Below are 8149 nucleotides of genomic sequence, written 5' to 3' on the forward strand. Positions count from 1 at the left end.
TTGGCGTGACGACTTCATGAAGACACAATGATGGAGATCATGGTGTCATGCCGGTGACGAAGATGATCATGGTGCCCCGAAGATGGAGATCAAAGGAGCACAATGATATTGGCCATATCATGTCACTATTTGATTGCATGTGATGTTTATCATGTTTTTGCATCTTATTTGCTTAGAACGACGGTAGTAAGTAAGATGATCCCTTATAATAATTTCAAGAAAGTGTTCACCCTAACTATGCACCGTTGCGAAGGTTCGTTGTTTCGAAGCACCATGTGATGATCGGGTGTGATAGATTCTAACGTTCGAATACAACGGGTGTTGACGAGCCTAGCATGTACAGACATGGCCTCGGAACACACGCAATACACTTAGGTTGACTTGACGAGCCTAGCATGTACAGACATGGCCTCGGAACACGGAGGACCGAAAGGTCGAGCATGAGTCGTATAGAAGATACGATCAACATGGAGATGTCCACCGATCTGGACTAGTCCGTCTCACGTGATGATCGGACACGGCCTAGTTAAACTCGGATCATGTTTCACTTAGATGACTAGAGGGATGTCTATCTGAGTGGGAGTTCATTAAATAATTTGATTAGATGAACTCAATTATCATGGACTTAGTCTAAAATCTTTACACTATGTCTTGTAGATCAAATGGCCAACGTTGTCCTCAATTTCAACGCGTTCCTAGAGAAAACCAAGCTGAAAGATGATGGCAGCAACTATACGGACTGGGTCCGGAACCTGAGGCTCATCCTCATAGTAGCCAAGAAAGATTATGTCTTAGAAGCACCGCTAGGTGATGCACCAATCCCACAGAACCAAGACGTTATGAACGCTTGGCAATCACGTCCTGATGATTACTCCCTCGTTCAGTGCGGCATGCTTTACAGCCTAGAACCGGGTCTCCAAAAGCGTTTTGAGAAATATGGAGCATATGAGATGCTCGAGGAGCTGAAATTAGTTTTTCAAGCTCATGCCCGGGTCGAGAGATATGATGTCTCTGACAAGTTCTTCAGCTATAAAATGGAGGAGAACAGTTCTGTTAGTGAGCACATACTCAGAATGTCTGGGTTGCACAACCGCTTGTCTCAGCTGGGAGTTAATATCCCGGATGACGCGGTCATTGACAGAATCCTCCAGTCACTTCCACCAAGCTACAAGAGCTTTGTGATGAACTACAATATGCAGGGATGGAAAAGACCATTCCCGAGGTATATTCAATGCTGAAATCAGCGGAAGGGGAGATCATAAAAGAACATCAAGTGTTGATGGTGAATAAAACCACTAAGTTCAAGAAGGGCAAGGGTAAGAAGAACTTCAAGAAGGACGGCAAGGGAGTTGCCGCGCCCGGTAAACCAGTTACTGGGAAGAAGTCAAAGTATGGACCCAAGCCTGAGACTTAGTGCTTTTATTGCAAGGGAAGTGGTCACTGGAAGCGGAACTGCCCCAAATACTTAGCAGACAAGAAGAAGGCCGGCAACACCAAAGGTATATGTGATATACATGTAATTGATGTGTACCTTACCAGTACTCGTAGTAGCTCCTGGGTATTTGATACCGGTGCGGTTGCTCATATTTGTAACTCAAAACAGGAACTACGGAATAAACGGAGACTGGCCAAGGACGAGGTGACGATGCGCGTCGGGAATGGTTCCAAGGTCGATGTGATCGCCGTCGGCACGCTACCTCTGCATCTACCCACGGGATTAGTTTTAAACCTCAATAATTGTTATTTAGTGCCAGCTTTGAGCATGAACATTGTATCTGGATCTCGTTTAATTCGAGATGGCTACTCATTTAAATCCGAGAATAATGGTTGTTCTATTTATTTGAGAGATATGTTTTATGGTCATGCCCCGCTGGTCAATGGTTTATTTTTGATGAATCTCGAACGTGATGTTACACATGTTCATAGTGTGAATACCAAAAGATGTAAAGTTGATAACGATAGTCCCACATACTTGTGGCACTGCCGCCTTGGTCACATTGGTGTCAAGCGCATGAAGAAGCTCCATGCAGATGGACTTTTGGAGTCTCTTGATTACGAATCATTTGACACGTGCGAACCATGCCTCATGGGTAAGATGACCAAGACTCCGTTCTCCGGAACAATGGAGCGAGCAACCAACTTATTGGAAATCATACATATCGATGTGTGCGGTCCAATGAGTGTTGAGGCTCGCGGAGGATATCGTTATGTTCTCACTCTCACTGATGACTTAAGTAGATATGGGTATGTCTACCTAATGAAATACAAGTCTGAAACCTTTGAAAAGTTCAAGGAATTTCAGAGTGAGGTTGAGAATCAACGTGAGAGGAAAATAAAATTCTTACGATCAGATCATGGTGGAGAATATTTAAGTCACGAATTTGGTACACACTTAAGGAAATGTGGAATAGTTTCACAGCTCACGCCGCCTGGAACACCTCAAAGAAATGGTGTGTCCGAATGTCGCAATCGCACTCTATTGGATATGGTGCGATCTATGATGTCTCTTACCGATTTACCGCTCTCATTTTGGGGCTATGCTTTAGAGACTGCCGCATTCACTTTAAATAGGGCTCCGTCGAAATCCGTTGAGACGACACCGTATGAATTATGGTTTGGGAAGAAACCTAAGCTGTCGTTTCTAAAAGTTTGGGGATGCGATGCTTATGTCAAGAAACTTCAACCTGAAAAGCGCGAACCCAAGTCGGAAAAATGCGTCTTCATAGGATACCCTAAGGAAACTGTTGGGTATACCTTCTACCTCAGATCCGAAGGCAAGATCTTCGTTGCCAAGAACGGGTCCTTTCTAGAGAAGGAGTTTCTCTCGAAAGAATTGAGTGGGAGGAAAGTGGAACTTGATGAGGTGATAGTCACCCCTTCTGAACCGGAAAGTAGCGCAGCGCGGGAAAATGTTCCTGTGGTACCTACACCGACTGGAGAGGAAGTTAATGATGATGATCATGAAGCTTCAGATCAAGTTACTACTAAACCTCGTAGGTCCACAAGGACACGTTCCGCACCAGAGTGGTACGGCAACCCTGTCCTGGAAATCATGTTGTTAGACAACGGTGAACCTTCGAACTATGAAGAAGCGATGGCGGGCCCGGATTCCGACAAATGGCTAGAAGCCATGAAATCCGAGATAGGATCCATGTATGAAAACGAAGTATGGAATTTGACTGACTTGCCCGATGATCGGCGAGCCATAGAAAATAAATGGATCTTTAAGAAGAAGACAGACGCGGATGGTAATGTGACCATCTACAAAGCTCGACTTGTCGCTAAGGGTTATCGACAAGTTCAAGGGGTTGACTACGATGAGACTTTCTCACCCGTAGCGAAGCTGAAGTCCGTCCGAATCATGTTAGCAATTGCCGCATACTATGATTATGAGATATGGCAGATGGACGTCAAAACGGCATTCCTTAATGGCTTCCTTAAGGAAGAGTTGTATATGATGCAGCCGGAATGTTTTGTCGATCCTAAGAATGCTAACAAAGTATGCAAGCTCTAGCGCTCAATCTATGGGCTGGTGCAAGCATCTCGGAGTTGGAACATTCGCTTTGATGAGATGATCAAAGCGTTTGGGTTTACACAGACTTATGGAGAAGCCTGTGTTTACAAGAAAGTGAGTGGGAGCTCTGTAGCATTTCTCATATTATATGTGGATGACATACTATTTATGGGAAATGATATAGAATTCTTGGAAAGTATAAAGGCCTATTTGAATAAGTGTTTTTCAATGAAGGACCTTGGAGAAGCTGCTTATATATTAGGCATCAAAATCTATAGAGATAGATCAAGACGCCTCATTGGTCTTTCACAGAGTACATACCTTGACAAGATATTGAAGAAGTTCAGTATGGATCAGTCCAAGAAGGGGTTCTTGCCTGTATTGCAAGGTGTGCAATTGAGCACGGCTCAATGCCCGACCACGGCAGAAGATATAGAAAAGATGAGTGTCATCCCCTATGCCTCGGCCATAGGGTCTATTATGTATGCCATGCTGTGTACCTGACCTGATGTAAACCTTGCCGTAAGTTTGGTAGGAAGGTACCAAAGTAATCCCGGCATGGAACACTGGACAGCGGTCAAGAATATCCTGAAGTACCTGAAAAGGACTAAGGATATGTTTCTCGTTTATGGAGGTGACGAAGAGCTCGTCGTAAAGGGTTACGTCGACGCTAGCTTCAATACAGATCTGGATGACTCGAAGTCACAGACCGGATACGTGTATATTTTAAATGGAGGAGAAGTAAGCTGGTGCAGTTGCAAGCAAAGCATCGTGGCGGGATCTACATGTGAAGCGGAGTACATGGCAGCCTCGGAGGCAGCACAAGAAGCAGTCTGGATGAAGAAGTTCATTACCGACCTAGGGGTGATTCCCAATGCGTCGGGCCCGATGACTCTCTTCTGTGACAACACTGCAGCTATTTCCCTTGCGAAGGATCCCAGGTTTCACAGGAAGACCAGGCATATCAAGCGTCGCTTCAACTCCATTCGTGAAAGTGTTCAAAATGGAGACATAGATATTTGTAAAGTACATACAGACCTGAATGTAGCAGATTCGTTGACTAAACCTCTCCCTAGGGCAAAACATGATCAACACCAGGACGCAATGGGTGTTCGATTCATCACAATGTAACTAGATTATTGACTCTAGTGCAAGTGGGAGACTGTTGGAAATATGCCCTAGAGGCAATAATAAATGGTTATTATTATATTTCTTTGTTCATGATAATTGTCTATTATTCATGCTATAATTGTATTGTCCGGAAATCGTAATACATGTGTGAATACATAGACCACAACATGTCCCTAGTAAGCCTCTAGTTGACTAGCTCGTTGATCGACAGATAGTCATGGTTTCCTGACTATGGACATTGGATGTCATTGATAACGGGATCACATCATTAGGAGAATGATGTGATGGACAGGACCCAATCCTAAGCATAGCATAAAAGATCGTGTAGTTTCATTTGCTAGAGCTTTTCCAATGTCAAGTATCTTTTCCTTAGACCATGAGATCATGCAACTCCCGGATACCGTAGGAGTGCTTTGGGTGTGCCAAACGTCACAACGTAACTGGGTGACTATAAAGGTGCACTACGGGTATCTCCAAAAGTGTCTGTTGGGTTGGCACGGATCGAGACTGGGATTTGTCACTCCGTGTGACGGAGAGGTATCTCTGGGCCCACTCGGTAATGCATCATCATAATGAGCTCTATGTGACTAAGGCGTTAGTCACGGGATCATGCATTGCGGTACGAGTAAAGAGACTTGCCGGTAACGAGATTGAACAAGGTATTGGGATACCGACGATCGAATCTCGGGCAAGTAACATACCGATTGACAAAGGGAATTGCATACGGGATTGATTGAATCCTCGACACCGTGGTTCATCCGATGAGATCATCGTGGAACATGTGGGAGCCAACATGGGTATCCAGATCCCGCTGTTGGTTATTAACCGAAGAGGCGTCTCGGTCATGTCTGCATGTCTCCCGAACCCGTAGGGTCTACACACTTAAGGTTCGGTGACGCTAGGGTTGTAGAGATATGTGTATGCGGAAACCCGAAAGTTGTTCGGAGTCCCGGATGAGATCCCGGACGTCACGAGAGGTTCCGGAATGGTCCGGAGGTGAAGAATTATATATAGGAAGTCAAGTTTCGGCCACCGGGAAAGTTTCGGGGGTTACCGGTATTGTACCGGGACCACCGGAAGGGTCCCGGGGGTCCACCGGGTGGGTCCACCTATCCCGGAGGGCCCCATGGGCTGAAAGTGGAAGGGAACCAGCCCCTAGTGGGCTGGGCGCCCCCCCATGGGCCTCCCCCCATGCGCCTAGGGTTGGGAACCCTAGGGTGGGGGGACTTCCCCCTTGCCTTGGGGGGCAAGGCAACCCTTTCCCCCCTTTGGCCGCCGCCCCCCCACCCTAGATGGGATCTGGCCGGCGCCCCCCCTCCCAGGGGGCCTATATAAAGGGGGAGGGAGGGAGGGCAGGAACGTTACAGCCTTGGGCGCCTCCCTCCTCCCCTGCAACACCTCTCTCTCTCTCGCAGAAGCTCGGCGAAGCCCTGCCGGAGACCCGCTACATCCACCACCACGCCGTCGTGCTGCTGGATCTCCATCAACCTCTCCTTCCCCCTTGCTGGATCAAGAAGGAGGAGACGTCGCTGCACCGTACGTGTGTTGAACGCGGAGGTGCCGTCCGTTCGGCACTCGGTCATCGGTGATTTGGATCACGGCGAGTACAACTCCGTCATCCACGTTCATTGGAACGCTTCCGCTCGCGATCTACAAGGGTATGTAGATGCACTCCTTTCCCCTCGTTGCTAGTGGACTCCATAGATGCATCTTGGTGAGCGTAGGAAAATTTTAAATTATGCTACGATTCCCAACCGGGTTCAGCCCGAACCACTCCTCCGGATGGGCAACGCCGTTGTCGTCCACCTGAGGAGCGAAGGCGCTGGTGTCGGTGTAGTCGGCGATCGCCGAAGCCCGCCGGATGATAGCCGGCCGCGCCGGCTCCAGCTCCGTGTCGGCCTCCTGCCGCCAGGTGGCCAGCTGGTCCAGACTCAGCTCGGGATACCAGGCCTTGGCGAACTCCAGCGCCCGCCTGGTGCCGGACCGAGCCGCCGAAGCCTTCCAGGCCTCGAAGCGGCCGACCGCCACCTCCAGCCAGTCGGCAGTCCGACTGGGGGTGCGGGGAATCACTTCACCAGGCCAGAGAGCGGCCAACACATGTGCCCCAACACGTTGAAGCCGGCGGAGCAGGCGATGAGCCGGCTGGAAGCGGGCCTGGATCGCCAAGAGCTGCTCCTCCAGCGACCGACGAGCGTTTGGTGCGATCTCGGTGCCAGCCTGCCTTTGTGCCTCGCGGTGGGCCTCGACGACCTGGTTGGCAGCGGTAGAGTAGCCAGGGAAGTACTCTGCGCAAGGAAGAAAGAGAAAGAAGAGAAAAACACCAAGTCAGAAAATGAGCTAAAACGGCAAGCGGCAAGCAAGGACGAAGAGGAAGGCGGCCTACCGTCAACCAAGTCTTCGATCTGGCCATAGCTGTTGATCAGCGTCTGCTTCGCTTCGGCCCAGCTGGCCGCCTCTGTCTCATACTCGGCTTGGAGGGCGGCCTCGTTGTCCCGCACCGCCTTAAGGGCCGCCTTGTGGCTCTCCTCCTGGTCGGCCAACCACTTGGACAGGCGGACACGCTCCTGTGCCAAGGCGGCAAACTCGGCCTCCTTAGCGCGGAGGGCGGCCTGAGTCCCGCCCAGCTGCTCCCTTAGACTAGCGTTGGCCGCTGCAGGGATGGCAGAAAAGAAAGAAGCAATAAGGAAGAAGTCGTCAAGGAAGATCCGACCCGACTGCTCAGCAGTCGGACCGAATCTCGGGGACTACACCCAGTGGGTGCGCTGACGCGCCCCCACATGAGATAAAAGAGGAAGCACTTACCCCGGCTCTCAGATAGGTCAGCAGTCTTCTGGGTCAGCTCCCGAGCCTGGGAGTTGAAGGCAGCCACGCGGAGGTTGTGGTAGTCCTGCAAGTCAGGCAGAGGAGCGAACGAGAACAAGAATAGCAAAACAAGGCCCGCTAGGAAGTTCCAAGCCGCCTGCTCAGCGGCCGACTCGGAACTCGGGGACTACACCCAGTGGGTGCGCTGACGCGCCCCCACGGAAGAAAGCAAGATCAAAAAAGCAAAGACAAGAAGACTAACCCGAATGGCCGCCCGCGTCGCAAGGAACTCGTCATTATATTTCCTCAGCGCCGCAGCCTGGGCTTGAAGCCGGTTCCGGACTTCCTGCGCGGCCACGTTCACCACAGCCATCCCTCCACCCGGCGTCCACCCCGAGCTGGCGCTGGCCGCCTCCATGTCCTGGGCCGACGAGCTCGAGCCCGCGGCCTTCTGTGGCTCCGATGCAGCCTTCCCCGCGCGCTGGCGCGACGGCGTCTGGACCACCAGATCTGCCCTCGCGGCCGGCTCGCCCCCGGCCGATTGCGCAGGCGGAAAGTTAGGCCGGCCGCCTTGGGTCGTCCCAGTCGGCGGGGCCGGTGCTGCCTCCCTCTCCGGGACGACGACGTCGTCCTCCCTCTCCAATCCCGGCTGGTCACCGCCGGCTTCTTCTGGTGGGGGCTCTGGGGCCTCAGGCGCCGTGA

Source organism: Triticum aestivum, chromosome 2D, assembly GCF_018294505.1.
Source record: "Triticum aestivum cultivar Chinese Spring chromosome 2D, IWGSC CS RefSeq v2.1, whole genome shotgun sequence".
In the NCBI taxonomy this organism is placed as follows: Eukaryota; Viridiplantae; Streptophyta; class Magnoliopsida; order Poales; family Poaceae; genus Triticum; species Triticum aestivum.